Source organism: Melanerpes formicivorus, unplaced genomic scaffold, assembly GCF_026170545.1.
Source record: "Melanerpes formicivorus ecotype bairdi unplaced genomic scaffold, bMelFor1.0.p_v2 SCAF_6, whole genome shotgun sequence".
Lineage (NCBI taxonomy): Eukaryota > Metazoa > Chordata > Aves > Piciformes > Picidae > Melanerpes > Melanerpes formicivorus.
Window position 1 is genome coordinate 25,987,236 of NW_027142358.1, and position 22,985 is coordinate 26,010,220.

General features: G+C 45.4%; 1 protein-coding gene across 4 annotated transcripts in view; it reads right to left on the reverse strand.

The window, feature by feature from the left end:
• Nucleotides 1–22,403, reverse strand: part of CTBP2 (C-terminal binding protein 2) — a 161,744-nt gene extending 139,341 nt beyond the window's left edge. The window contains exons 1-2 of one of the 4 annotated variants that reach the window (XM_068140184.1): nucleotides 22,386–22,403; nucleotides 21,803–21,883 (exon numbers count right to left, since the gene is read on the reverse strand). The gene's annotated coding sequence lies outside the window, so the exon portion shown is untranslated. Of the gene's footprint in view, nucleotides 1–20,765; nucleotides 20,969–21,802; nucleotides 21,931–22,249; nucleotides 22,267–22,385 lie in introns of those variants that run through there. The other 3 variants (XM_068140185.1, XM_068140183.1, XM_068140186.1) reach the window with 3 other exon arrangements.
• Between the last annotated feature and the right edge of the window lie 582 nt (nucleotides 22,404–22,985).

Sequence of the window (22,985 nt, forward strand, 5' to 3'; positions counted from 1 at the left end):
TGAATAAAAAATTACATTTTACATAAATTAAATATATAATTTGATTAAACATGTTTATGTCTTTGCAGTGACATTTAGAATAGGAAGTATTCATTTTCTGTTTTGAAAGGAAAAAACTCTTTCAAATGTAATTTGAAGCTGTCAAACCAATCTTCTTTACAGATCTTTTAAATGTCACATACCTTCGGAAGGGGATGGCAGATTCCTTTTAAATATGCAATTGCAAACAGTCCAAGCAAAATCAAGAATTTATTAAAATATGCTACTGACATTTATACTGATTAAGTATAGCCCTTTCCTCACTCCCTTCTGATAGACTCCCCTACAAAAGATGTGTCACCGCGGCTCCCATTAACGCCACGCTTGCTCTAGTTCCCCACCACACAACCAGCGCTTTCCCAACCAGCACAACCTAGCTACAGGAGCAGAACTTGCCTCTTGTTTTGCACAGGGACTAATGTGAAATTTGTGGTTGCTTTACAGGAAGAATGGTGCTTTTTGATGATTTCTTACCAGCATGCCTGAAATTTATAACCAAAAATATTAACTGCACTTACTTTAAATCAAGTGCAGCACTATACCTAATGGCTTTAAATGGAAGAGTGTATTAATCACAAGCATGAAGGAAACCTACTGCAACTCATTACAGACAACTTTATGGTTTCAACCTGTATGTTCTGGTTTATAATCACAATAAATATTAAATCATTGAACCACAAATTCATAGAATCATTTTGGTTGGAGGAAACCTTTCAGATCAAGTCCAACCACTAACCCAGCACTGACAAGTCCACCACTAAACCTCAGCACCACATCTACAGGTTTACTGAGTGCTTCCAAGGATGGGGACTCCATCACTTCCCTGGGCAGCCCATTCCAGGGCTTGATAACCCTTTGGGGTAAGAAATCTTTTGTAATGTCCATCCTATACCTCACCTGGTGTTACTTCAGGCTGTTTCCTCTTGTTCTATCTCTTGTTCCTTGGGTGAAAAGACCAGCTGATTCTTTGATTACACCTTATTCTCCCCAGTTAGAATGCACTTTTGGATTTTTTTCCCCTTTCCCTTTTCTTTTAAAGAACAGATAATAGGGACAAAGGAAAACCCTCTCATGTGCCAGCGAATGGTCAAATGCAGCAATGAAGGGAGCTCCCATTCTCACTTCCTTGCCACTAACACACTGGACATTTTAGGGTCACTATTATTTTAGAAGACAATGAATTCAATTATTATTTCTCCTTCTCTCTCACCAGGCCAGTGAAGTGCATGGGCACAGCTCTCATTAGCATTAATGGAAATCCCTACTGTAAATTCTCTCCCTGTGAAACAACATTAAGAGCAAGGCCATCCTGGGCAAGCAGGCTCAAATTGGAAAATAAAACATACCTCCCATTTCTTACTACCACCACAGGGAAAACGCAATGAAGTGCAGGAGATTAAGCCACAATTCCTGTATCAAATCTTCCTTGCACTCTGTAATTACTCAACACAACGTATACAAGAGTTACTTCTTGATGAAGAGAATTTGTTGCACGTTATTGAAAGACTTTAGCCTAATGCTCTCAACTTTCTGGTGCGTAACACAGCAAATTACAGCACGGTCACAGGAACATAAATCACCATCACCAACTCTGGGCATAGGCTTGGTATTTAAAAACCAGAAAATTACTAAAGAGACTCTTAGTGCTGCAGAGAGCACATCAGAGCCAGACAACAGGGATGCAACACAGCCCACTGGCAGCACTCTCTGCTGAGCACACCAAAGAAGGCATCCAAAGCAACGTGCCTGAAAATAGCCAGGACCACAATCAGCATTTTCTTGGAGGATTCACGTGAGACATTCATCAACAGGCCATAATGAATTTCATGTAACTAATGACAAAGAGGAACTTTGCATTGGCTTCAACACCAAACTTCCCACCCCTGCCCATGACACCTGATGCTTATTCACAAGGTGCCCTCAATTCTGGTCCAGTTCTGGGCTCCCCAGTTCAATAGAGACAGAAAACTACTGGGAAGAGTCCAGCAGAGAGTACAAAGGTGATGAGGTGCCTAGAACATCTACCAACAAGCAAAGGCTGAGAGACCTGTGGCTTTTTAGCCTGGAGAAGAGCAGACTGAGAGGGATTCTTGTCACAGAATCATGGAATCAATAAGGTTGGAAAAGACCTCAAAGATCATCAAGTCCAACCTGTCACCCAAGACCTCATGACAATGCTGATCAATACCAAAAGGGCAGATGTCAAGAGGATGGGGCCAGAGTCTTTACAGTGGTGCCCAGTGATAAGACAAGGGGCAATGGTCATGAACTGGAACACAGGAAATTCTATTTTCCTTTGAGGGTGACAAAGCACTGGGACAGGCTGCCTGAAGAGCTTGTGGAGTCTCCTTCTCTGGAGAGATTCCAAACCTGCCAGGACATTGTGATCCTGGGAAACCCGCTCCAGGTGACCCTGCTTTAGCAGGGGTGTTATACTAGATAATCTCCAGAAGTCCCTTCCAACCACCACTCTGTGATTCTGTGAAAATACATGCTGGTGGCTTCAGCTTATGATGGACAACAAAGTGACTACCCTAGGCCTTTACCCTTCCCTCCACCACTCATTGCAAAGAGCATCCAAGATTTCTGGGGGTTCCCAAATGACCCTCTTTGGAACAACAAACATCAATACATAATCCTTCCATGAACTTCTACCCTCTGTTTTACAGATCTACCAATACCTTCTGCTGATAAAACACTGATGATCAGTGTCATAACACTGCTTAAATAAAACCAATGGAAGTTTAATACCACAGTCAAGACCATAATTTTTAATGGGTTTCTCAAGTATGCAAAACAAAGTCACCATTCAACTCCTCTGAGCAACTCCTGTCATTCCCCTAAATCATGTCTTCTGTGTGACTCACATGAGATGAGCCACTGGAAGAGATCCTGCTGGTTATCTACCACACCATATGCTGAAGCTCGTGTCTTCATATAGCCTCTTAAAGGACACAGAAGCATCATCTCCCAAGGTGAGGGCACTCAGCATGTGGCAGCACAGAATTTTCTTTATCCTGTCCAAATTTTTGGACAGCTCCCACAGAGCAAACAAACCTTTTTGCTAGCAAAGGCAGCATTATTACCATTCCCTGCACCTGGAAAGTGCTCCCTGACCAAGACTCTTCTGCAGTGCAGGGACAGCAAGGAATCTGAATTTTGCTTTTCAGCTTACCCAGTTGCTATTATCTGTAGAAACACAAATGTAGAAGCAACCAAACAACTGAGATGTGAATGGGACCATCTCAGCTTTGGGCTTGTTGCCATCCCTGCTGAACTGTGGAACCCAATCCCTCCAAACCCTTTGGTCTCCAGTGCTAGGGAGAACAAGATGTGCAATTTGAACGTTTAAGTGTTTAACTCAACTTCAGCCAGTCCATAATACTTTCCAAGCCTTGATAAGGTCTTCTTACAAGTTTTGTCCACTGAAACAAGTGGACAGGCAAGACTCCTTTCCCACTCTGGGACATGGTTTAGTCACTGTGGTGGCCTTAGGTTGATGGTTGGACTCAATGATCTTAGAGTTCTTTTCCAACTGAAACAATTTATGATTCTATGATTCTGCCTTTCCAAAGAAGCAGTAAAGGAACCAACCACCAAACACGCAGTACTTGCAAACAGGCCTCTCCCCTCAGGAGAATTCCTTCAAACCCTGAAGGTTATACTCATGAAATGAAGCCCTGGGATATGTCAGTGGGTTGCTTTCTGTCTGGCTTTTTTTTTTTTTTCCCATGTCACTGCCAACACCAGGACATGCCACCTGGAAAAGGCAGGAATTCTGCCTGATGAGCTCTCTGGAAGTGCAGTGAGCCTGATCCATGTCCAGGCTACCCTGAAATATAATTTTGGAACACGTCACCAGCCGGTGTAAATCAGCATCGCTACAGATGTGCAGCAGAGAGCACAGCCTGGCCCCTGCCGCTGCTCCAAGGCGCAGGAGGATCCCTGATTTCCCCTGACAGAATCAGCGCACTTGTCACCGATGTTTTCTAGAGCCAGAGCAGGAGGTTTGCCTTTATTTCCACTTTGCTGCAGCCTGCTGACCCAGGACACAAGGTGGAAATACCAAGTATGGAGTGACAAGATTTAATCGTCAAGTGATAACATGTGGCTCGTGCTAGAGCCTGCTCCTGGGAGACAGGTATTTAGTGACTCCACTCTGTCCATGAGCAACCCAGGCACGCAGACATCCCAGATCATCAGCCTGGAGAAGTGCCATGCCAACCTCATGTTCTCTGTGACAGCAGAAGGCACACTAACTCCACTCAGATTGGCTTCTTAGTGAAGATTCCACACGTGATCTTTCCAGTGACAATGCAAAGTCCTTTTCAGAGGAGTCCTGTCCAAACCTTTCTCCACCTCCAAACATCTCTCCCCTTCATCTCTTGAGTGTTTCCTAACCTATGTCCAGCAGACCCACATCCTCCTCCATCTGCCACAGTGCCATCACACCAAAGAGCACCAGCAGTTCCCAGTGTTAGATATCCAGCAGAGACAGCATTTCTCCCTCCTGGACTATGCTGTTTTGCTTTATTTGTGGAAGCAGGAACAGGAGAAGGAACCATAGAAGGAGTACTGCATAAAGATACTTAAGGAAAAATTACAGCAACATAACACAACCCCCTGCAGAGCATGTGAGTATGTAAGCATTTCTCCTGCCCTAACAGAATTAATGCAGAACATGCTGGGATCATGTTGGGTTTTTCTCCATGCAACCCATGCATTATTTTTGTTGACTTGTCAAGTTGGGTTTTTGAAAGCCATCACTTTCTGCATTCCACAACAGAAACTTTACACCCACAAAACCTAGTACCATTTCTTTCTATTCTTGTTGTCTCTATTTTATTTATTTACTCAGCTATCCAACATGAAAGGCCATAAATTGCATGGCTGCTGAAATCACAGGGGGAATTCCTTTAAATATAAGTAAAAACTCATAAATAACTTCCTGCAGCCAACAATACACTTGTTTTCTCCTCTGCTTTCAAGCTAATCTTCTAGCTAACAAATCAAATACCACAATGTAATTATTCCATTGTGATAACCATCTCCTCATACTCAGAGCTTACCTCGGCTTATTCTCAAACTAAAATTACCAGAGAGGTGTAGGATGTTGGGAGGGAGCAAAGGAAAAGTGATGAGGCATTGGTAAACACAAGGTATGACATGGAAATTCATCAACTGGACCCACGGTGTAGAACAATTTATGTAGAATCATAGAATGGTTTGGGTTGGAAGGGGCTTTCAAGATTATCTAGTTCCAACCCCACTGTTATGACCAGGGACACCTTCCTCTAGATGAGGTTGCTCAAGGCCTCATCCAGCCCTGCCCTGAACACTTCCAGTGTTGCACCATCCCTGGGCAACCTGTTCCAGTGTCTCAACACCCTTACAGTAAAGAATTTCTTTCTATTATCCACCCTAAATCTCCCCTCTTCCAGCTTTGATCCACTCATTCCTTCTTGTCCTATCACTACAAGCCCTTGAAAAAAAGTCCTTTAGGTTGGAAAAGACTTTACTATCAAGTCCAATTGTTCAACTAGCGCTGCCAACTTACCACTAAACCATGTCCCTCAGCACCACATCTACATGACTTTTAAACCCATCAATTCCCTGGGCAGCCTGTTCCAGGGATTGGAAACCCTTTTGGGGAAGAAATTCCTCCTAATATCCAACCTAAATCTCCCCTGGCACAACTTGAGGCCATTTCCTCTTGTCATAGTACTTTTTCCCGGGAGAAGAGACTGACCTCCACCCGACTACAACCTCCTTTCAGTTAGCTGCAGAGTCCTGTATCTTGAGCAGAAGGCTTGCTACTGCAAGCCTTTGGTGGAAAAAAATAAATTACTCCAAATCCAGTTTAGCCTTACTTTGTATTAGTATGATTCATGGCCTGATTTTCAAAGCAATGAAGTGCATGATCTCAAAAAAGATGATTTTAATATCAGGACAATTCCCCTGAACTTGCCTGGAGCGATGCAGCTACAAATAAAGCCAGGAATTAATCTGTGACAAAGTCAGTGAAGAAGGCAAGAAACACTTGGCAAAATGTACCTGCAGAGGACATGGTGGGGTGTGAACAGTTATTTTGCCCTCCAGGAAATTTACTGCTTGTATCATGTAAACTAACCCTCATCACTTCCCAACACCTGCCTGAGCTCTGTGCTCATACCCACCAACATGGGCATGCTGGGAAGGAGCAAGGCGAGTGTCCTGGAGAAATGAACCCACATGGCCATGAACCTGTCACATTACACTGCTCCACACCATGGGATTGCAAAGCGGTGGCCAGTGTCAACAGCGGGGCCAGAAGCATCAGACTAAAAATAAAGAGCCAGAAATAAATTTGCCTGGGCTGCCAGCCTCCTGAGGAGATATTGCACAGGGCTTGAGGGGAAAGAAAACCAACCCTATGGTCATCAGTTTGCATCCAGCAATTTCTGCTGTGCAGCACAGCAAAGGGATGGTGGCAGAAGCAGAAAGGTAAGAGGCTCACCACCAGCACTGGAGACTGGGCATAGAAACACAGTGGGGAGCAGGCACAGAATGGCATTGGGTGAGTGGCAGCCTGCCCAAGAGCATCCTCATCCTCCCCAGAGCGCACCTGGGAAAGGCAGAAGCTGGCACAACCCACCCAGAAAGATGATGAGGCTCCAGGAAAATGGATATGGAGGGCAGCTGGCAATGCTATTCCACACCACACTTAATTCAATTTTTCTTCTTTTCACAGAAGCACAGAATGGTGGGGGTTGGAAGGGGCCTCTGAAGATCATCTAGTCCAACAACCCTGCTAAAGCAGGATCACCTTAGGTAACTCGCACATGAACACCTCCAGGCAGGTTTGCGACACCTCCAGTGGAGACTCCACAACCTCCCTTCCAGTGCCCTGCCACCCTCAAAATGAAGAATTTTTTCCTTATGTCTACATGGAACCTCCTGTGTTTGTGTTGCAGTTTGTGTTCATTGCCCCTTGTCTGTCACTAGGCATCACTGAGAAGAGTCTGGCTGCATCTTCTTGACCCCTGCCCTTTAGAGACATTAATAAGTATTGAGAAGATCCCCTCTCAGTCTCCTCCAGGCTGAGCAGACCCAGGTCTCTCAGCCTTGCCTTGTTGGTAGATGTTCCATTCTCCACAGCATCTTTTTGACTCTTTTATTTTACTGGGTTTTGTTATCTTCAAACCAAAGGTTCAACACAAGATTTCACAGGCAAACACCTTCTCCAAGTCTTCGAAAGCATGAAGATTCATCATGCTGAAGCAATAAATCACACTAGGCACACTTGGACATGAACATTTAGAACATAAGCAGTTTATAGGACAGTTTCAAAGGCTGCAGGTACAGAAGCCCAGGGTGTCCAACAAAGCCCATACTCACACAGCTCTGGCAGCATGTTCCCTGCCAGCCCTGAACCTCACAAATGCAGCCTCACCTCAAAGGCTCACACCTGATCAGCTCAGATTCCTTCTTAATCTGACTTACAGGTCTGGTTTTGTGCCAAAGAGTTCAGGATAGGATATCAGAGCAGTTAGGAAGGGTGGGTTTTCTAGTTTTGGGAAAGATGCACATCACAAGAGACAACACTCCGGGCTGGTTACAGCCTTAAAATAAAAAGAGATTACCCTGAAAACACTGATGTGTCCTACAGCAAGGGCCACCACCAATTCATTAATTTGCCCAGCAGCCATGTCCTGGTGCCAGCACGTCCCTTTTTACTTCAGTGGATTTGTTTGACACATTTAAAGTGAGATATTGGTAAATCTCTGTGACATAAAGTGATTTTTAAAATGAGTTACCAATAAAAACACACATTGAGTGATTTAGAGGGGAAAAAAGGACAGAAGAGATATTGTATGTGCAGAGCCTCCCACAGCTCATGGGGAGCAAGAAGCACAAGATCTCCTCTCCCCTTTCAGACAGGCAGCAGGATCTTGGCTAGCTCATTAACCCACCTACACTCCACAAAATGTTTGGAAATCCTCAAATAAAGACTTCATAGTGTAATGAAAAAAAAAACCCAACACCTCACATTACTTCTATCACCACTTAAAATCCCTAACACTCATCTTGCAGTGAGTTTACATTAGGAAAGAGAATTAACGGATATCCACCCAGCGAGGAACAATTCTTTGATGGCTTCCTTGTGACTTTACTGAGCTCCTGCTAATTCCCAGGAAGGCCAAATGCTGGAAACTGGCATTTCTGGGTACAGCTCCACACAAGTTATTTCAGGTACTCAGGTCTAGGTTTGCAACACTTGAACACAGCCAACCACCCAACACCATGTTGGGTACCAGATACATACCCCACCACCATGTGTAGGCTTATTCCTAGAGGAAAATAAGACTGTTTTCCCTTAGGTATAAGGAAGAGATCACTCTGCACAAGTCCTCACAGCAGGTCTAACTGCTGAAGGTATCCAAGATACCAAAGGACTGTCAATGAAATTACAGGTAAACATCAATTTGCTAGCAAGATGCCAGCTCCTAAGGCTGTGGGTTCCGTTGCTGACAATGGAGGGGAAGAAGCCCTGAACTGTCGGGAGGTGGTTAGTTTGTGTGGTTTTAATCACAAATAAGGCTCAACATGGTCCCACACCATCATGTGATGGGTTACTGCCAAAGGTGTGGGGTGAAAAGATGACTTCCCTAAGCAAAACTCTTTGAAAACAGACTACAACCAGCCCAAGCCCAACACACTTTTCTCCATGTGTCCTTTTCCAACACACCAGTCAACAAAACAGGGAAAGACAAGATGTAACAGAGAAATGGGGGCTGCTACAGCAGTTGTGAGCTGTGGGGTATCCATCCTGGACTTTAGAAGTGGACAGACCTGATCTGGAGATGCCTGCCCAGATGGCATCCACATCTTAGAATCATAGAGTGTTAGGGGTTGGAAGGGACCTTCAGAGATCGAGTCCAACTCCCCTGCCAAAGCAGGATTGCCTAGGGTGGATCACGCAGGAATGCATCCAGACGGTTCTTGAAAGTCTCTAGAGAAGGAGATTACACAAACTCTCTGGGCAACCAGCTCCAGGGATCCAGCAGCCTTACAGTAAAGACGTTGTTCTGTTGAGGTGGGACTTCCTGTGTCCCAGTTTGTATCCATTGCCCCTTGTCCTATCACAGGACACCACTGAAAAGAGACTAACAGCTTATTCTTGACACTCACCCCTCTGATAATTTTTAATATTAATAAGATCCCCTCTCAGGCTGCTCTTCTCCAGGTCTCTCCACCTGCTCCACAGAGATACTCCAGCCCCCTCAGCATCTTTGTAGCCTTCACTGGATCCTCTCCAGTAGTTCCCTGTTTCTCTTGAACTGCAAAGCCCAGAACTGGACACAATTCTCCATATGAGGCTTCACTAGAGCAGAGTAGAGGTAGAGGAGAATCTCCCTTGACCTAGTGGCCATACTCTTCTTAATGCACCCCAGAATACCATTAGACTTCTGGGCCACAAGGGCACATTGCTGCCCCCATGGATAACTACAGTGGGGCAGGGTGACCAAGCAGCAGCAAGGATGGAGAGAGGGGCTGCCTGAGCACCTCAGGTTCACATGGCACACAGCTTGAGGAAGCAACACATGTTTTTGTTTTACCTATCTGCCATTTTCTAGTCCCAAAAGATCTACAGGACACAGAGCATCATTACGCATACCACAACCTGAACACAGCAGGAAATGTTAACATTTCAGCTGCATACACAAAGCCCTCCAACACATGTCGATTTTATTTGATTTGCTGTAAGACTTTTCTTCCATCTCTTGAAAGTAATTTTTTTCTCTAAAGCATAACTGCTTAATTGGCAAGTGTACAAAATATAATTACACTGCATGGAAGTTACAATATTGCTTATGGGAATATCACTGTTGATGCATTCTGCTTTATTTTCTGTTTAATCTCTATTAAGAGATCTGTAGGAAAATAGCTAGGTACTGCAGATTTCATACACACCACACGTCAGTCAGACATTTCTCTGCCTTAACCAAAGCCCAAACAGAAAGACAACCCAAGAAAATTCCTGGGTTAATCCAAAGTTAATAAAGTTCTTGCTTTCCTCTGAAAGAACCGCCATGAGCAGGATGCTAAAGAAACCACCAACCTCCCTGGGGCTTTCAACACAAGAAGGACAAGAAAGGGTCCAGAGGAGGGCCACAAAGACGATCAGAGGTCTGGTACACCTCACCAATGGGGGTAGGCTGTGAGATTTGGGACTCCTCAGCCTGGAGAAGAGAAGGCTCTGGGGAGACCTTAGAGCAGTCTTTCAGTACCTGAAGGGGGCCTACAAGAAAGCTGTGGAGGGACTTTTTTCAAGGGCTTGTAGTGATAGTATAGGGGGCAACAGTTTTAAGCTGGAAGAGGGGAGATTTAGGCTGGATAATAGAAAGAAATTCTTTACTGTGAGGGTGGTGAGACACTGGAACAGTTTGCCTAGAGAAGAGGTGGAGGCCACATCCCTGGAGACACTCAGGGTCAGGCTTGATGGGGCGCTAAGCAATGTGATCTAGTTGGGGATGTCCCTGCTCACTGCAGGGGGGTTGGGCTAGGTGACTTTTCATGGCCCCTTCCAACCCAGTGTATTCTATGATTTTCTCCAGCCTTCGATTTGTCATATCCATTACACTATCAGACAAGGTAGATGGGAATTCATTGCTTTCAATGACAACTTCAGGGGGTTTATTACACTCCCCACAAGGACCTTTACAATCACATCTTTGATAGCAGAAGGACAACACCAGAACACAAAAATATGGACCCCCTGTGCTAACGTGGTGAACTTGGTACTCAGCAGCAAAAGAACTCCTGCTGCACCTCCAGCTCTCTCCACCCACAACTCCCACTAAATCCACATCCCAGCCCCACCACCAGCCCCAGAGTAACTCCCCATTCTGTTACATGAAAGTAACATTACACACAGGAGTAGATGTACTGTCTGGACCTCACTGGTCTGACAGTTAATTAATATAAGCATGTTTTAAGTGCCTTAAGGGTTTATTTCATTTGCTTGAGTAATGAGATTATGCCATGTTTGTTTGTTTAAGCTAAATCATACAAAGCCAAACATCTAAATGTCCTTAACTCACAGCATTAGCCCAAGCTGTGCTACTGTGTGAGCCTGTCTTACGGTCCTGCTTTAAACTGCACCAACAAACTCCTGTTTTACGCCAGTTTCACCCAGCACACCCAGACCTTGAGTGGCCAAATAAAACATTAAACATTGCCAGGCACTGCCTCATGTTTTCATGCTCCATATTTGCTTTGCAACTAAGCTTCTGACATACTCAGTTTCTAGACCTAAAGAGCCAGTGTAAACCCAGCAGATACATAGATACATCCATATATATATACACACACACACATGCACAAAAGGGATCCAAAACAACACTCCTGCCACAATAACTCCTGCATAATCAAGAAGAATGTGGACTAGAGCCCAGAGATCCCACAAACCTCACCCATGAATGATGGATGAGACTGATCTGCAAGCTCACCTAGAAGCAGAGTATCTCTGCAAACATCCAGCTGTACATTCTTGCTTCAACACGTGCACACAATGACACTGATTTTGTTCCAACCATGACACACGCAACATGAAGTTTTAAATCTTTGAGGTTTACACTCCTAGCTGCGTTGTTCTGCTTAGAAGTTTCTCACCAGGGCTGAAGCTATCTCTGAAGTCCCATGGCCACCAAGAGCTGACCCAGTGTCTGAATAATTTTGCACAATTGGATAAAGCACATGAGTATTAAAAAAAAGAGAGATAGAGAGAGAAAGGTAATTCTACCTTGTTTCCTTCTTCCATCTAAATTAATTCACATTGACCCAGACAGCAGCCATGATATGGGGCTAACACAGCCCCTTCTCACTTCTTACCTGGTGCTAAGTACCTGCTGTTGGAGGTAACTCATCCCTACAATGGATAAAAGGAATTCTTTTAAGGAAATGAAGAAACTACAATCTTTCCTGAGCACTAATGGTCACATCCTGCAATCTTCACCTTCAGATGCAGGTCTCCTCTCTGCAAGTCTTGAAGGAAATATGCAATGCCTGTGCTGGGAAGCTCTCATTTAAACTATGAACTTCTGTGAATTTTGAGGTCAGAAGAGACCACTGTGATTTTCTAGCTGATACACTGCATGCTTACTTACCTATATTAATCCCTACCTAAGTGTCATCAAGTATCATTCACATCAATCACTAAACATCCCTGAATTTGGCATTTCCAAAGGTGGAGAAACCACCTGCAGGTTCAGCAGCCACTTCCAGCATCAATAGTAGTGAAAATACAGACCTCGCCTCTCTCCTTTCCTTAGCTTCACCTTCCAGCTATGAAGTCTTGTTAGAACTTCACCTGCTAGACCTGAGACTCTTCATTATTCAATTTATTTTCCCTGTGACAACACTAATTGCCTTAATTTACCTTCCACCACTCTTGCAGATAAGCCAAGCGAACAGAGGTCCTGGACCCTTCCCGACTACTTCAGCATTCCCACAGCACCAGGCACTGGGGACACGGCGGCTGCCACGTCCCTCCTCCAGCCTGGCAGCCACCTGCCGGCACAGGTGAGGAGCGCACCAGACCTTTGGCCATAATATCTTATTAGCAGGGCTGGCTCATGACTCTCCGCTCCTCACTAAAGGACATGATTTCTCCAGACAGCATCCTGGAGGTACAGCCTGTGTTGTTTGCTCTCAGATAGAGAAATTTACAGTTGGCCATCTGAGAAATATGACTTGCTTGTATCCAAGCAATACAAATTGCTTTCACCAGCGGTCACTCCTTTACATTATTTACCGCTCTCCCAATCTTAGTGACATTTCGAGCTCTAGCAACGGTGACTCTTGGCTGTATTGCAGCTTGCTCACAGACATGTTAAGCAGCAGGAGGACAGAAAGCGAGTGCTCAAGAGAAGCTGCTAGAAATGCATGCTTGGAGATGATTTCTGGTTTTACAACTGTATTTTGAGAGCTGGGTCCCAGACAGTCCCTCTTTTGCACATCCCCAGCCAGAATAGAGATGCTGTACCTAGCTGCATTTCTTGCTGTATCTTAGAGGAATGAAAATCCCCATAGTTACTTTCATCAATCACACATCACATCATCAAGCTCTTAAAATAAAAAAAGGGAAGTCAGCTCTAAAGGATGTGCTGCCCTAAACTCAAGCTGATTGAGACTGACTGCACCATCCTGCACTCCTTCCATGGAACAAGTCCCCTTCCAGTGCCTCAAACTGTTTGCCCAGGGCTCACGTTAAGCTGACAGGTCTGTGTTGCTCAGCCTGGCGCATTTACTGCTTGTCCACACTAATACAAGATCAGTTTTACTACAGGATTTCTCCAGTATTTCAAGATCTAGTGAAAAATGAGCATTACTGGATCAGTTTACTCTCACCTGTTCAGTGAGAGACTGAAGAACTGGATAACCAGAGCCTGGACAACCAGGACCAATGTCCAAAGGTCTGAGTAAAGCAGAAGCTGTTTATTGTTCATTTCTACCACAATCCCAGTGACAGGCTGAGGGGTAACAGCTTTAAACTGGAAGAAGCTTAATTTAGATCAGACATTAGGAAAAAAAAAAATTCTTCCCCATGAGGGTGGTTAGACATCAGAACAGGTTACCCAGAGAAATTATGGATGCCCCATCCCTGTAAGTGTTCAAGGCTAGGTTGGATGGGGCTTTGAGCAACCTGCTCTAGTGGTTCCTGCCTATGGCAGGTGGCGGTGGAACTAGATGATCTTCAAGGTCCCTTCCAAACCAAATCATTTCATGATTCTATGAATCACAACAACCCTCCCCCTATCAAACAAAAAAAATACAACCCACCAAAAAACCACCAAACCCACACCAATTAAGTAGTAATTTTTTGGTCTTTTCTACCAACTTCACCTAGTAACCCAATTTTATTTCTACTGTTTTACAGAACCTGTTGGTTGTTCTCATCACTACCAGCCACAGCTTCTTGCTGCATTCCTTTGCCTCTTTCCTCATGCTATGATTTGTATTCTCTATCAATTTCCCCCTCTGGCACTCAGATGTGCAACACAGACCATATCATAAGGGCTGTGCACCCTGCTTTGGCATTCAGAAACTTCAATAGCCCGGAGCAGAGGGTGGAAGGGTGGCTAAAGGTGCAACATGCAAGCAGAGACCCACTTGTCCAGAATCTTCCTCCTGATACATCATTCACCTACCTTTTTTTTTTTTTTTTTTCAGAAACAACTGCTACAAAAATCACTGGCCACAACCTCCCTGCCTGGAGCTAAACACGAGTGAGCTTTCATGCTCCAAGCAAGGCTGGAACTAGTATTTTGTGAAGCTGGGTCACCTCCAAGAAAGCACAAATTCAAGAAATATGTTGAACTCTCGGCTAGACAAAGCTAAAACTGCACTGTGTCTCCCCAAAGCTGTCTGTGCTGCTTCTTTCTAACACCTGCAGCTTTTGTTGTCCAGATAGAGAGATAGAGATCTATACTTTCTTCTCTTCAAACATTACAGATGGGAAAAATATGTCAGCATAATTCAAAATTGCCTAAAAAAAGCAATAGGCACCGCCACTCTGGATGCCCTGACGTGGCTGCGGCATGCCACAGTGCTGCCTGACCTGGGCCGGGGCCACCAGACACATGAGAGTCTTGGTAATTCAGCTGAGAGTAATATTACAGCATCTAAAAAAAAAAATCTTGTTTCCTTCTAGGAACAGAAAAATAGGTAAAATAGATATTTCAGCTGAGAAATGCTCCTGTTATTAGGAAAGGATAAAAGTTCAAGTTGGCATAGATACACCAGCACTCAACTTCTGGATACCCTAATTTCAGGCTCAAACATTCCACCATTTTTGCATGCAAAGTGCTACTGGCTCAGACAAGTGGTAAATGTAAAACCTATACAGGCTTGTGCTGCAAGACATGAAACTTCAGGTAACTGCAGGATCATGAAAGCTGATGAGAAGGGGGTTTGGTTTTACATATATTGAATTGATTTTATTCACAACTAATCACAGCAAAGCTCAAGTCTCTCACCTTTTAAGTGTAATATCCAGTATTCAGCCTAATAACTGCTTAAATTGCTGATTAATTCCAGCAGCCCTCTCAGGCAGAACCTCATTTTCAGCATAAAAATAATAAAACAGTCAACACTTCATGACAACTCTACAGGTACCTCTGCCACCTCTTATATTTGGCCTAGCATGTTTTTACAGGGGAATTTACAGGTTTTTCCCCTCCAGCTAACACAAACCCAAGGATATTCCACACCCCACCCCCCAGCCCTCCTTGTAAAATGAAAGGGTATGCTGATAAAAGCAAAGGAAGCTGTTGATGAGGAAAGCAAAGATGCAGTTAGTCAAAGGAGCCTGTAGAAGGCCAATTTTAAATTAAAAATTTTACCTGGAACATAAACTCTTTGTCCCCAGAAGTAGTCCTCATGCATCAACCACAGCAGATATGGTGGCACAGAGAGCTCACACCTTAAGGAAGCCTCAGCCAGGTATGTGGATATAAGGATGCATGCTTGGGATGCTGTGACACCTCAAGGATGCAGGAAGGCCAGGAGAGCCCCTGAATGACAGCACTGCTGCCATGCTCACACCAGCAGGCACCAATGGGGCCAAAAGGGAATTGTTTATTGAGAAGTGAGGGACCATGTCACAGCAGCTTAATAGAGTCAGAGAATAGTAGGAGTTGGAAAGGACCTCTGGAGATCATTTAGTGCAATGCCCCTGCTAAAGCAGGGTCACCTGCAGAGCTCATCACACCCCCACAGCACAACACCTGTGCAAGAGTCAAAGGTGTGATTCATTGCTGGGATGGTTTATTTTCTGCCCTAACAATGATGTGATCAGCTCCACCAGTGCATCAGCTGCATGAAAACTAAGTTTCATCTCCTCCACCTGGCTTTTTCAGGGCTGACCCCATGCTTATTGTAGACCCATCACGGTTCCCAAAGCCCACAGGCCTTTGAAGGAGGCTCAACCCTACTCCCATCCAGGGTCACCTATACTTTGCAAAGCCATGCATTATAGTTATTATTACAGTAATAACCAAAAAGCCAGGCTAATTTTGGGGTTTCCTACAGTTTTGTGCCAAGCTCCTCAGCACAGAAGCTCCTCTTTTCCCAAATTGAACAGGTCACTAAAAAGAAAAAAAAAAAAGGAAAAAAAAATCAACTAAAAATGACAGGCAGCACCCATTACATATCTGTTACACTTAGCAACAGAGAATCCATCTGCATGATTCCTGGTCTCATTAAAGATTTGGCTCCTTGTAAATATTATGTCTCTAATCCACACGTTCTCCCTCTGCACTGTGCTTCAAGGGTCTGTTTAAGTAATAATTGGTATGCGTTGTTGCAAAGAAAATAGTGGCTGAGTGTTTGACAACATTACACAAGTTAACATACACGGGAGCCACTGCTGCAGTCCTCGTGTGAAAAATCCATTCAGCGAGGTTCCCACCAGCATCTCCACAGAAACCTCACAGCCAAGGTACCCTGCGTGTTCTACGCTTGAGTCTGAAGAAGAGCATGAGGTGTTCAACCTTGATTTGGCCACCATGGTGGCAAAGGCCTTTCCTAATCTCACGTTGCTCAGAATGGGAGAGGACCTGGCTTGCAGCAGAACCCAAAACTCAGCAATGAAGCTGGTTGCTGTAGCCATAAAAAAACCTCCTTCTGGTGGGAGGGGATGGGCAGAAGCTCAGAAGTAAGCAGAGCAGTTACTTTCCACAGGACTACTGGCTTTTATTGGCTTAACGGATATGTGAAATTACTGCCAGATGAGGCTGGAGGAGCAAGTCATTAATAATTAAAATCTACTCCCTATGTATTCAAGGAACTTGGATTTTATTTGCATTTTATAGTAAAGTCCCAGAACAGATGGGACTTTATGGATGCCTGTCAAAATGCCTACCTTGCTCCACCCAGAAGACCATCTATTTGAAACACAAGGGTGAATACTCAAAATAACTGTTCAGTGCAAGTGCACACAGCTCCCATCAGCTGTGGAGCAGCTGAAAGGTGGTGGCATACCACCCAGGTCCTCCCCCAGCAAAACCACAAAGCAGCAACAAGTCTGGCATCACCCTGGAGTGGGTTTGGCTCCTGGATGAAATTTCAGGATGGGCTAAATACCCAATAAAAATCCACGAAGCTGGCAAGTCTGCCACACAGCAGCACAGCTGATTTCTGTTAGGGGTTGATGGGTCCATCAAAGTCAGACATAACAACCAGACCACTCTGGTTCCACCACAGATCTTTCCCTTCTAACTCTTCCAGATGTGTCTTTTTAACAATCCAATAAATAATATAACCCAGTCACTAATGAGCAAACAAACACCTCCAGCTTTGCCAGCAGGACCACTGAGATCTTCCCACACAGCACCACCGTGCTTCTCCCTCACCAGACCAAGTACAATAAACACAACTGACCAAAGTCAACACCAAACCCTGGGATTATTTCTCAGTCTCAAAACACAAAGATCAAGTAGGACATCAAATCTAGGTGATACTGGGACAAATTTCAGTTCACATCCCTCTTGCCATGAAGAAGAACATAACAAAATGAAATTTCGGTGTCTCAACAGCCTCTCCTCCAAACTAGGAACTTTCACCTTTGTCTTTGCAATCTCACCACCACGTTTCCCAAACACAACATCACTCCAGCATTACCGTGTCAGAGAGGAGAAACTGAAAAGTAATTACAGAAACTCCAGATGTTTAACGCTGTGAAAACAATTCCTGGTTCTTAAGAAACCATCAAGGCTCAGGGTGCGAAAAAGGGGAGTGTACAGTCTTAAAGCATCATCAGTCGCTGTAGAACTAAATAAGTAACAACTGACTCATCTGTGCTCTGTTATCAAAAACTCCATTGACTTCACAGAAAATGCTATCTGGGGTCTTCCTGGTACTCTGTAAAATGCCAGAGATCCTGGTCTCCACACCATGATGGGACTAAACAGAAGGGAGACGCATGCAGGGTGTGTAACAGGAAGGTTTCCATGCCCTTGCTGGGGCAAAGGATGGTCATGGCATTTCTCATGCTTTCACCTAAAGCTTATGCTATTTCCTCTGGCAAAGGAGAAGGAAGAAAACAATGCACCACAGGAAAAGGGGAGAAGGAATGAGAGTTGGCCCAGGCACAATATGGGTGTGACAAAGTGCACTCTGAAATTACATCTTCTAGAATCATGTACAGCTGTGGAGAAAACACCAGTTCCTGGTGAAAATTTTTGTGTCAAGAACAAAACTAGCAGTGCCCTGCCAAAACCTCTCCTCCAAACATTGTGTTCCCTGCAAGAGTGCACCCCCAAAACTGTCCTGCACAGTCCTTGTCCTTCTGTGAGCCCTGATGCCATTCATCCTGTTTGAGCCTTTCATCCAAACATCTTTAGAGCAACAATAATTTTCACCGAAGAGTGAAGTGGGCTGCACTGAGGAAATAAAAGGTATTTCACAGGGCTTCATCCTTCTCATGACAAAACTGAGCATCAGAAGAGGCATAAAATATTCTGAGATTCATATCACATGTCCTTACTCTGTTGCTTCCAAATCCCAGCGGCCAGGAAGCTGAGCTCAGGGTGCTGTTCTACAGCTCTGCCAAATAACCAAACATACCAATAAGGTGGGATTTTAGGGGCAGGAGGGAGGAGAGCTGCTGCATCCTGCTTTGGCAGTGGGATTGGACTCTAGATGATCTCTAGAGCTCCTTTCCAACCCGTAACATTCTATGATCCCAAATTTCTAGGGCAGGTGTAATAATCACCCCAGGTTAAGAAGCCCCACACCAGCAGCTCTACTCTCAACTTACTACAGATAGAATAGCAAGCAAAGAAAGGAATACTTGCTAGATCTGATGTGAGGAGTAAACATGACACCTATCAGATTTTAAGAGATGGCATCATCCACCAGATTTTAACAAAACACTCACAAACTGCCAGTGCTGTTTAAAGAAGCTTTTCCATTTCTTCTGCTTACACGTGAAGCTGCTTTTAACTGCCAGAGCTAGAAAACAACACCAAAACCCAGTGAAAATTAACCCACCCTTTCCACAGGGCTGGGCAAACCCAGATTCAGGGTGTTTTTTTCCTTAAAGCACACATTCTTACCAGTCAGCTGAACTGGAGAAGTTTGATTTGAACTGCAGCCAGTGTGATGGATTAATCTACTTTCCTGGCCAAAGGTTTCACTATTCTGCTTCCAGTCCCTGCCTAGGACCTGAGGCTGATGTTTTTCCTGATACGAAGAATATTATCACTGGACCTCAGAGACAAGTCTCTAGCGAAACCACAGCATTAAACACCATGGTCTGTGCTATGGGGGGAAATTCCTTTGAATGTTTTCCAGTTAGGAAATACAGGAGTGGAAAAGCAGGTGGGATAAGAGGAATCAGCCAGCAAACATGGCTGGAAGGCTGCAGCTCTGTGGGGCATCATGCTGCAGAGGGTCCTTGGAGATCCCAAATGGGCTTGGCTGGGAAGAAAACTACCTTAAACCCAGGGAAAGCTGGAGCAAGAAAACCCCATCAACAATCTGTATGCTATAAAGCAATGACAAAAGCCTGGACTGAGGAAGCATCTCAGGCTGACATTTTAGGGGAAAACGGAAAGTCAAAGGCTCCTGCAACTCGCACTTCAAAGCTCTGGAGCGTCTCACTGCTCTGTCTGAACTATCCTGTTTTCTACTCAGTTGCAGAAATACTCTGTTAGAACTTTTAAAGGGGAAGATACTTTGCTTGCCTACGGCTGGACGAGCTCAGATCGAGCTACTAACCACCCTCAACCCCCAGACACGTCTGGCTTTGCTGAGCCTGGCAGCCAACCTCTGCCCCTGCTACTAACAGGTGGGGTTCACCAAGGGGTCCCCAAATCAAAACCCCCTAAGAAGACATTTACAACACCGCATTTTCCATAAAAAATACTTGCCGCTCACTGATGCTTCCTGAACAATCCCTTTCCCAGGAACTTCAGGCAGCAGAAAGTTTTGGGAGGCAAAGAATACCAATCTTTGTTTAAGGCTCGAGCCCCACGGACGAAGCCATTCCCCCGGCCAGCTCTGGAGCTCCAGCACAAATCAGCTTTATGGTAATAACAGATTACACATCGCCACAAATCATTATTTATTATTTCTTCCCCCCACTACAGGATGCGTAATTGAAACGTCTGCGATCCAACAATCACCTCAGAATCCATAAACACCTCATAGTATTCTGAACACACTCCCCTGTAATGAGCCCGTCTTCAATTTTCCTTGGGAAAGAGACCTTTAAGGAATGCTAAAGCAGGTCGGCGCCCTTACGCACTGATGGAAACAGGAACAAAAGCATTTTGTCACCAAGGCATCTCGTCCAGCATGATTTTCTTTGCTCTGCTTCAACAAACTGAAAAGTACTTGCCTTTATTTTCCCCTTCTCTCCCCACCCCTCGACACCCCCCCCCCCCCGCCCCTAAAATCTGGGCAATAAACTGCGGTTTCAATCCCATCGGTGAGCCACCATCTGTATGGAAACAACGGACCATTATAACCCTTCCCGGCTATCGGGGTTGGGTTGGTGGATGTTTTTTTTTTTTTAAATATATATTTTTCCCCTGCTTCGCTAACGTTTTTTAAAACACAGGATTAAAATGTCATACCATCCCTCAGGATGGAGGGAGCTGGGTGTATCCCTCTCCTCTGGTCTCGGTGCACTTAATCAAGTGTGAATGATTAAAAGTACTTCAATTAGAGCTACGTACATTCATCGCAGGCGATTCAAAAGGCAGCGCCGAAGTGCAGCTTGAAATTTACTTCCACTACTTTGAGATCTCCATCTCCCACTTTTTTCCCTCCTCCCCAAACCCAACCAGGCAGAGCCACGGGACCAAACAAAGTACCCAAGGCTCAGCCCCAGGGCAGGATTTTGTCCTTGGCAGGACAAAAGGCCATTCTTTTCCCCAAGTCCAGCAAGTTGAAGGGGGGGGGGTGGGGGTGCAGAATGTGATGTGTGTATTATTTTTACTCAAAAGAGCAACGCGTAAATGTGCCCGTACGCCCGCCCACCAACCCCCCCCCGCCCCGTCCACCACCTTTTCCTCCCCGGCGACAGAGGGTTTAAACGTAAAAAAACCAAAAACCAACACCAAAAAAAGCATAAAAAATAAATACAGGGGGAACTGGAGCATTTTCAGCCCTGCGGGGTGTAGAAGGAGGATGGGGAGGGGTGTGGGAAGGAAGGAAGGAGCCAGGCACGGCTCCGCGTACCGCCTTGCGCACCTCCGCGGGTCATACGCGGAGAGCTGAGCAGGGACTTAATTATTTATTATTTTTTTCCCCCTCTCGCTATGAAACAGCTAAATCGCCCTTACTAACACAAAAATCCTAAAATCGCAGCCGCCAGCTCCGCATCTCGCGGATGCGGCGTCCGGGGGACGCGGAGCTGGCGGCTGCGCCGCGGGGTCGTCGTTCCCCCCCCCCCCCCCCCCTTTCCCCATCCCCGCCTTTCCCAAACTTTCCAGCCGCCTCCTCCCCGTTAATCCCCCGGCAGATGTTGCCGCCGGCTCTCAGTACTAAGTAAACAATGCGGGGCCCGGCACAACAAAAGATTTCCCCACTTCGCTCCGCGGCCACCCGCGGAATTTACGCGGCCGCCTCCCATCACTATCACCCACACACATATCCCATCCTCCTTTTCCCCTTGTATTTTTGTTGTCCTCCATCCAAAGCAAAGATGTCCTCGCTTTTCCTTGTCCTCTGTACACCCTGGACTCCACCACCATCATCGCTTCCCCATTACCTGCTCGGCTCCGCCGGCAGCCCCGCACCGCTCCTCAACGCCGCATCCCTTCCCGCATCCACCAAGCTGTGGGAGATCCACCTTAAAAACGCCAGTCGCTCGTACACCGCACGGAAAAAAAAAAAACAACCCACCACCACCACAAAAAAAAAAAAAAAAAAAAAGAAAAAAAAAAAGACACACCAACTTAATCCTTCCCCCCCCGCGCTTCTCCGCTCCGCTCTCCTGCTCCGCCCGCCGCCGCGCCGGGAGCGGACGGGGCCAGCGGAGCCCCGCCGAGACGCCCAGCAGCAGCGGGGAGGATGCTAATTGCAACTGGGGGGGAGGGTCGCTGCTTTTCCCCCCCCCCCCTTTTTTTTTTTCCCCTTTCCCCTCCTTTTTTTTTTTCTCTCCTTTCCCCCCTCCCTCCTCTCTTTTTTCTTCCCCTCTTTTCCTTTCCTTTTTTACCTTTTTTCCTCCCTTTTTTGTTTTGTTTCTTCCTTTTTCCTCTCCTTTATCTTTTTCCCTTCCTTTTTTTTCCCCCCTTTCCCCCCTTTTATTCCCCTTCCCCCCTTTCCCCTTCCCTTCCCCCCTTTTTCTTTACCTCTTTTTTCTTCCTTTCACCCCTCTCTTTTTCTCCCCTTTTTCTCCACCTCTTTTTTTTTTCTTCCTTATTTTCCCCACTTTTTCTCCTCCCCTCCCCTATTTTCCTCTCTCTCCCCCCCCCCTTTTTTTTTTTTTTTCCCTCGTTTTTGTCGTTCACCCTCGGGTTTTAGCTTCCCTCCCCCTTTTCGCTCCTTTCTTTTCTTTTTTCCTCCTCTTCCCCCCCCTTTTTTTTTTTTATCCTTTCCTTTTTTTCTTTTTTAAACCACCCACATCCTTTTTTTTTTTTTTTCTTTTTTTTTATAACGGGGAAAGTGCCCAGGCGGTGCTGGGCGGAGCGGACGCTCCCCCTGCTCCGCGGTACTTGAGCAGAGGGAGAGGTAAGCGGCTCTCACTGCTTTTCTTGTTTTTTGGGTTTTTTTTTTCCACCCTTTTTTTTTTTTTTTGGCAATAGGCGGGGTCTCTCCTTACAAACCAATGGCACAAACCCACATGGACCAGCCTCGCCCCCTATAGATACTCTTCACTACAAATAGGCTCTCTCGGGGGATTAGTGGATCAGCTAAAGTACAAACAGACGCAGCGAACAAGGGGCGGGCGG